This window comes from Triticum urartu, chromosome 5A (genome assembly GCF_056163025.1).
Source record: "Triticum urartu cultivar PI428250 chromosome 5A, HENAU_Tu73, whole genome shotgun sequence".
In the NCBI taxonomy this organism is placed as follows: Eukaryota; Viridiplantae; Streptophyta; class Magnoliopsida; order Poales; family Poaceae; genus Triticum; species Triticum urartu.
In genome coordinates, this window is record NC_141877.1 from 551,182,492 (window position 1) to 551,191,589 (window position 9,098).

Genomic DNA, 9,098 nt, shown 5'->3' on the forward strand with positions numbered 1-9,098 from the left:
CATGTATTCCGAACATAGTCATACGTGCTTATGTAAAAGAACTTGCATGACATCTTTTGTCCTACCCTCCCGTGGCAGCGGGGTCCTTACAGAAACTAAGGGATATTAAGGCCTCCTTTTAATAGAGAAGCGGAACAAAGCATTAACACATAGTGAATACATGAACTCCTCAAACTACGGTCATCACCGGTAAGTATCCTGATTATTGTCACTTCAGGGTTAACGGATCATAACAGATGATAGGTGACTATAGACTTGCAAGATAGGATCAAGAACACTCATATATTGATGAAAACATAATAGGTTCAGATCTAAAATCATGGCACTCGGGCCCTAGTGACAAGCGTTAAGCATAGCAAAGTCATAGCAACATCAATCTCAGAACATAGTGGATACTAGGGATCAAACCCTAACAAAACTAACTCGATTACAAGATAGATCCCATCCAACCCATCACCGTCCAGCAAGCCTACGATGGAATTACTCACGCACGGTGGTGAGCATCATTAAATTGGTGATGGAGGATGGTTGATGATGACGATGGCGACAGATTCCCCTCTCCGGAGCCTCGAACGGACTCCAGATCAGCCCTCCCGAGAGGCTTTAGGGCTTGGCGGCGGCTCCGTATCGTAAAACGCGATGAATTCCTCTCTCTGATTTTTTTCTCCCCGAAACACAATATATAGAGTTGGAGTTGGAGTCGGAGAGGCACCAGGGGGCCCACGAGGTAGGGGGCGCGCCCTACGGGGGCAGGCGCGCCCCCACCCTCGTGGAAAGGTGGTGGCCCCCTGGCCTTCATCTTTTGTAGGTATTTTTTATATTTTCCAAAAAGTTGCACCGTGAAGTTTTAGGTCATTCCGAGAACGTTTGTTTCTGCACATCAATAACACCATGGTAATTCTGCTGAAAACAACGTCAGTCCGGGTTAGTTCCATTCAAATCATGTAAGTTAGAGTCCAAAACAAGGGCAAAAGTGTTTGGAAAAGTAGATACGACGGAGATGTATCAACTCCCCCAAGCTTAAACCTTTGCTTGTCCTCAAGCAATTCAGTTGACAAACTGAAAGTGATAAAGAAATTTTTTTTACAAACTCTGTTTGCTCTTGTTGTTGTAAATATGTAAAGCCAGCATTCAAGTTTTTAGCAAAGTTTTTAGCAAATTTTCTATTGATTTTGATGAGAACAAAGTTGCTACTTATGATGACACTTATGTTATAAAAATTAGTGATGATTATATTTATAAAACTTGTCATGATTATGATTACTCTTTTTTCTGAACATTACTCTTTTAATGTTGAAACAATTTATAGTATTCGAGTTTCTTATGATACTCCCACTATTCCGGATGAGAAGAATTCTGCTTATGCGGAGAGTAGTAAAATTTTTATGCTTGTAGATCATGAAAATAATTCTTTGTGTGATAACTATATTGTTGAATTCATTCATGATGCTACTGAAAATTATTATGAGGGAGGAATATATGCTTGTAGGAGTTGCAATAATATCAAGTTTCCTCTCTATGTGTTGAAAATCTTGAAGTTATGCTTGTTTTGCCTTCCTACGATGCTAGTTGATTCTTGTTCCCATAAATTGTTTGCTGACAAAATCCCTATGCATAGGAAGTGGGTTAGACTTAAATGTGCTAAGCATATGCTTCATGATGCTCCCATTATGTTTCAATTCTTATCTTTTATGAGTGCATCATTGAAATCATCATGCCTAGCTAGAAAGCCATTAAAGAAAAGCGCTTGTTGGGAGACAACCCAATATTTACACCTACTATTTTTGTGTGTTAACATGATTAGGATACTATATTAATCATGTTTTATAGCTTTTGTTCAATAAAGTGCCTAATAAGACCTTTGGGATAGCTTACAGTGATAATTGATTTGATCTTGCTGAAAAACAGAAACTTCTGTGCCCAGTAAAATAATTTTCATTTTCTACAGGAGCGTGATAAAATCCTTATTCTTTTTTCACAAGATTTATAGACAAATTTCCCAGGTTTTCCTTTTTTTGTAACTTTTGGAGTTACAGAAGTATACTAGGTTTCCAGATTACTATAGACTATTATGTTTTTGGCAGATTCTGTTTTCATTGTGTTGTTTGCTTATTTTGATGAATCTATGGGTAGTATCGGAGGGTATGAACCATGGATAAGTTGGAATAAAGTAGATATAACACCAATATAAATTTATAATGAGTTCACAATAGTAGCTAAGTGGTGATTTGCTTTATTATACTAACAGAGCTTACAAGTTTTTTCTTGAGTTTTGTGTTGTGAAGTTTTCAAGTTTTGGGTAAAGATTCGATGGACCATGGAATAAGGAGTGACAAGAGCCTAATCTTGGGGATGCCCAAGGCACACCAAGGTAATATTCAAGGACAACCAAGCATCTAAGCCTAGGGATGCCCCGGATGGCATCCCCTCTTTCGTCTTCATCCATTGGTAATTTACCTGAGGCTATATTTTTATTCACCACATGATATGTGTTTAGCTTGGAGAGTCTTTTATAATAAGAGTCTTTGCTTTTTAGTTTGCCACAATCATCCTTGTTGTACACACCTTTTGAGAGGGACACACATTAATCATGAATTATTAGAATACCCTATGTGCTTCACTTATATCTTTTTGAGCTGGGTAGTTGCTCTAGTGATTCACTTATATCTTTTTAGAGCACGGCGGTGGTTTTATTTGTTAGAAATTATTGAACTCTCATGCTTCACTTATACTCTTTTGAGAGTCTTTCTAAACAGCATGGTAATTTTCTTTGGTTATGAATTTAGTCCTAATAAGATAGGCATCCAAGACGGATATAATAAAAACTTTTATATAAAGTGCATCGAATACTATGAGAAGTTTGATTCCTTATGATTGTTTTGAGATATAAAGATGGTAATATTAGAATCATGCTAGTGAGCAATTGTGTACTGGTAGAAATACTTGCGTTAAAGTTTGTGATTCCCGTAGCATGCACATATGGTGAACCGTTATGTGATGAAGTCGGAGCATGATTTATTTATTTAATGTCTTCCTTATGAGTGGCGTTCGGGGACAAGCGATGGTATTTTCCTACCAATCTACCCCCCTAGGAGCATGCTTCTATTACTTCATTTCGATAAATGATAATTTTTTGCAATAAGTATGTGAGTTCTTTATTACTAATGTTGAGTCCATGGATTATACACACTCTCACCCTTCCACCATTGCTAGCCTCTCTAGTACCGCGCAACTTTCGCCGGTGCATTAAACCCACTATCACCTTCCTCAAAACAGCCACCATACCTACCTATTATGGCATTTCCATAGCCATTCCGAGATATATTGCCATGCAGCTTCCACCATTCCATTTACTATGACACGTTTCATCATTGTCATATTGCTTTGTATGATCATGTAGTTGACATCGTATTTGTGGCAAAGCCACCATTCATATTTTTTATACATGTCGCTCTTAAGTCATTGCACTTCCCGGTACACCGCAGGGGGCATTCATATAGAGTCATATACTTGTTCTAGTATCGAGTTGTAATTCTTGAGTTGTAAGTAAATAAAAGTGTGATGATCATCATTATTAGAGCATTGTCCCATGTGAGGAAAGGATGATGGTAGCTATGATTCCCTCACAAGTTGGGATGAGTCTCCGGACTTTACAAAAAATAAAAGAGACCAAAGAAGCCCATACAAAAATGAGAGAAAAGAGAGAAGGGACAATGTTACTATCCTTTTTCCACACTTGTGCTTCAAAGTAGCACTAAGATCTTCATGATAGAGAGTCTCCTATGTTGTCACTTTCATATACCAGTGGCAAATTTTCATTATAGAACTTGTCTTGTATATTCCCATGATGGGATTCCTCAAATTGCTCTAGGTCTTCGTGAGCAAGCGAGTTTAATGCACACCCACTTAGTTTCTTTTTGACCTTTCATACACTTATAGCTCTAGTGCATCTGTTGCATGGCAATACCTACTCACTCACATTGATATCTATTGATGGGAATCTCCATAGCCCGTTGATACGCCTAGTTGATGTGAGACTATCTCCTTCTTTTTGTCTTCTCCACAGCCACCATATTCTATTCCACCTATAGTGCTATATCCATGGCTCACGCTCATGTATTGCGTGAAGGTTGAAAAGGTTTGAGAATACTAAAGTGTGAAACAATTGCTTGGCCAATACCGGGGTTGTGCATGATTGAAATATTTTGTGTGATGAAGATGGAGCATAGCCAGACTATATGATTTTGTAGGGACAACTTTCTTTGGCTATGTTATTTTGAGAAGCCATGCTTGCTTTGTTAGTATGCTTCACGTATTATTGTTTTTTATGTCAATATTAAAATTTTGTTTTGAATCTTATGGATCTGAATATTCATGCCACAATAAAGAAAATTACATGGATAAATATGTTAGGTAGCATTCCACATCAAAAATTCTGTTTTTATCATTTACCTACTCGAGTTCGAGCATGAATTAAGCTTGGGGATGCTTGATATGTCTCCAACGTATCTATAATTTTTATTGTTCCATGCTATTATATTATTTGTTTTGGATGTTTTATATGCATTAATATGCTATTTTATATTATTTTTGGGACTAAACTATTAACCTAGAGCCCACTGCCAGTTTCTGTTTTTTCCTTGTTTTTGAGTTTTACAGAAAAGGAATGTCAAGTGGAGTCCAAACAAGCTGAAAATTTATGGTGATTTTTTTATGGACCAGAAGAAGCCCCCGAAGCACAAGAGTTGGACCAGAAGCTTCATGAGGAAGCGGCAAGGGTGGAGGTTGCCCCCCTAGGGCGCGCCCCTGGCTTGCCGCTGCCTCATGGACCCCCCTGACTTGTTTCTGACGCCAAAAATTCCTACAAATATAGAAACCCCCAAAAAGAAACCTAGATTGGGAGTTCCGCCACCACAAGCCTCTATAGCCACAAAAACCAATCGAGAGCCCGTTCCAGCACCCTGCCGGAGGGGGAAACCATCACCGGAGGTCATCTTCATCATCCCGGCGGTCTCCATGACTAGGAGGCGGTAGTTCACCCTCGGGGCTGAGGGTATGTACCAGTAGCTATGTGTTTGATCTCTCTCTCTCTCTCTATCGTGTTCTTGATTTGACACGATCTTGATGTACCGCGAGCTTTGTTACTATAGTTGAATCATATGGTGTTTCTCCCCCTCTACCTTCTTGTGATGAATTGAGTTTTACCTTTGAGGTTTCACTATTATCGGATTGAATACTATTATGGATTTGAGAACACTTGATGTATGTCTTGCATGGGATACCCGTGGTGACAATGGGGTGTTCTATTGATTCACTTGATCTATGTTTTGGAAATCAACTCACGGATTCCCGAGGTGACATTGGGGTAATCTATGTATAGGGGTTTATGCATGTTTTCATCCTTGTTTCTCTGGTAGAAATCTTGGGGCACTCTTTGAGGTTCTTTGTATTGGATTGAATATTATGAATCTGAAGTTGTTTGATGCATATTGTATAATTGACCTTGAGATACTTGTGGTGACATTGGAGTATCTAGGTGACATTAGGGTTGATTGATGTGTATCATATGGTGTTATTTTACTACGAACTCTAGGGCTGTTTGTGACACTTATAGGAATAGCTCAATGGATTGATCGGAAAGAATAACTTTGAGGTGGTTTCATACCCTACAAGCAATTTCATCTTATGTACTCCGCGATAGGAACTTTGGAGTGACTCTTTGTTGCACATTGAGGGGTTTCCATATGATTCAATTATGTTATCATTGTTGAGAGAACTTGCACTAGTGAAAGTATGAACCCTAGGCCTTGTTTTCAAGCATTGCAATACCGTTTTTGCTCACTTTTACTATTAGTTACCTGGCTGTTTTTATGTTTTCAGACTACAAAAACCTACATCTACCATCCATATTACACTTGTATCACCATCTCTTCGCCGAACTAGTTCACCTATACAATTTACCATTGTATTGGGTGTGTTGGGAACACAAGAGACTCTTTGCTATTTGGTTGCAGGGTTGTTTGAGAGAGACCATCTTCATCCTATGCCTCCCACGGACTGATAAACCTTAGGCCATCCACTTGAGGGAAAATTGCTACTGTCCTACAAAACTCTGTGCTTGGAGGCCCAACACGAGTCTACAAGAAGAAGGTTACGTAAGACATCATTATCCAGCCAGCCGCACGGATGAGCTCGACCAAATCATAAAAACAGTTAGTTTACCTTTTTTGCATTAGATTTTTTTGCGTCTTTCAAATGGTAGAAATGTTGTTGTAGAACTGCAGAGATTAACAATAGCTAGAAAATTTCAAGCTTTGATACCGTTTCATAAATCAAATTTTGAATTAATAGCTATGTAATCTTTGATTATCTAGGGCCTGTTTAGATCAGAGCCCCGAAGTGCCGAACCAAATATTTGGCATTGATGAGTGCGATAGCCACTATGGTTATGATCGAATTATTTGGGTCTCCCAGCCCCATTACCTCATCCCGTTTAGAAAACCAATTTTTTAACGAGGTGTTGGTGGTCCTTCCCTCCACGAAAATGTTGGCGTGCGTTGGTTTGTTGGGTGAACACAACACATATGAAATCGACCCTAGATCTTCCAATATGTACTATTCCTATATTATGTATCTATATCTATCCTATAATTTTAGACTTCTATTTCTTGCCCCTGTATCTCTATTTTATGGCTTCATCCCTGGGATCGCGTCACTGAAATCCAAATCCCTAGCTCGAACCCCAAATTCCCGATTGTTGTGAGCCACTAGATTCGAGTACCTCACAGTTGGTAATCAGAGAATCTCATCCAGGAGTTTTCGCTACATCATGATCGCACTCGATTCAGTGATCGACGACGACGCCAGGTCATGGAGGACCTCAGCAGAAAGATTCGGGTCGTGTACGAGTTCCTCCGCCATGAGACCATATATTATTCTCCTTTGATCATGAACATGAATACGATTTCTGAGTAGTTCCGTTTGTTCTTGAGGACAAGGGACAAGTTTTGTTATAAGTAATAATGTGAAGTTGGTTTTGCTTGAATGTTTTGATAATGTGTGGTACGTCCATTTTGCATCATGTTTTTCTACTGTTATATATAATATTTTTGGTCATTAGTTCACTTTATGATGCAATTCTAATGCCTTTTCTCTCTTAAATTGCAACATTTGTATGAAGAGGGAAATTACCAGCAGCTGGAATTCTGGACCTAAAAGAGCTAAAACAGAGATAACTATTCTACGAAGCTCCAAATGACCTAAAACTTCACGGAGATTTTTTATTGAATATATAAAAAAATACTGGAACGAAGAACCACTAGTAAGGGGGGCACCTGCTGCTCACAAGGCAACAGGGCACACCTACCCCCTAGGGCGCACCCTGATGCCTTGTGGGGCCCACACAGCCCTCATGTGCCCTCCTTCTGCTATATGAGGCCTTTTGCCCTAGAAAAAAAAATAAGAGAAGACTTTCGGGACGAAGTGCCGCCATCTAGAGGTGAAACCTAGGCAGGAGCACTTTTGCTCTCTGGCAGAGCAATTTTGCCAAGGATACTTCCCTCCGGGAGGGGGAAATCGAAGCCACCGACATCACCAACGATCCTCTCATCGTGGTAGGACCAATCTTCATCGAGATCTTCACCAGCAGCATATCATATCAAACCCTAGTTCATCTCTTGTATTCAATCTTTGTCCCAAAACCTCAGATTGGTACCTGCGGGTTGCTAGTAGTGTTGGTTATATCTTGTAGTTGATGCTAGTTGGTTTATTTAGTGGAACATTATATGTTCATATCCTTAAGCATATTCAATACACCTTTGATCTTAAACATGAATATGATTTGTGAGTAGTTACTTTTGTTCTTGAGGACATGGGAGAAGTCTTGTTAGAAGTAATCATGTGAAGTTGGTATTCGTTCAATATTTTGATGATATGTATGTTGTTCTTTCTTTAGTGGTGTCATGTGAAAGTCGACTACATAACACTTCACCATACTTGGGCCTAAGGGAAGGAATTGAGGAGTAATAAGTGTTGGGTTTCGTAGTAATTTCAAAAAATTTCCTACGCACACGCAAGATCATGTGATGCATAGCAACAAGGGGGAGAGTGTTGTCTACGTACCCAACGCCGACCGACTGCGGAAGCGATGACACGATGTAGAGGAAGTAGTCGTACGTCTTCACGATCCAACCGATCAAGCACCGAAACTATGGCACCTCCGAGTTCGAGCACACGTTCAGCTCGATGACGATCCCCGGACTCCGATCCAGCAAAGTGTCGGGGAAGAGTTCCGTCAGCACGACGGCGTGGTGACGATCTTGATGTACTACAGCAGCAGGGCTTCGCCTAAACTCCGCTACAGTATTATCGAGGAATATGGTGGCAGGGGGCACCGCACACGGCTAAGGAATAGATCACGTGGATCAACTTGTGTGTCCTAGGGTGCCTCTACCTCAGTATATAAAGGAGCCAAGGGGGGAGGGGGGCGCCGGCCAAGGGAGAGGGCGCAGGAGGAGTCCTACTCCTTCCGGAAGTAGGACTCCCCCCCCCCAATCCTATTCCAACTAGGATTCCCCAAGGGGGGGAAAGAGAGAGAGGGGGGCCGGCCACCTTCTCCTAGTCCTAATAGGACTAGGGGAGGGGGAAGTGGCGCAGCCACCTTGGGCTGCCCCTTTCTCCTTTCCACTAAGGCCCATGAAGGCCCATATGGCTCCCGGGGGGTTCCGGTAACCTCCCGGTAACCCGGTAAAATCCCGATTTCACCCGGAACACTTCCGATGTCCAAACATAGGCTTCCAATATATCAATCTTTACGTCTCGACCATTTCTAGACTCCTTGTCATGTCCGTGATCACATCCGGGACTCCGAACAACCTTCGGTACATCAAAATGCATAAACTCATAATGTAACTGTCATCGTAACCTTAAGCGTGCGGACCCTACGGGTTCGAGAACAATGTAGACATGACCGAGACATGTCTCCGGTCAATAACCAATAGCGGGACCTGGATGCCCATATTGGCTCCTACATATTCTACGAAGATCTTTATCGGTCTGACCGCATAACAACATACGTTGTTCCCTTTGTCATCGGTATG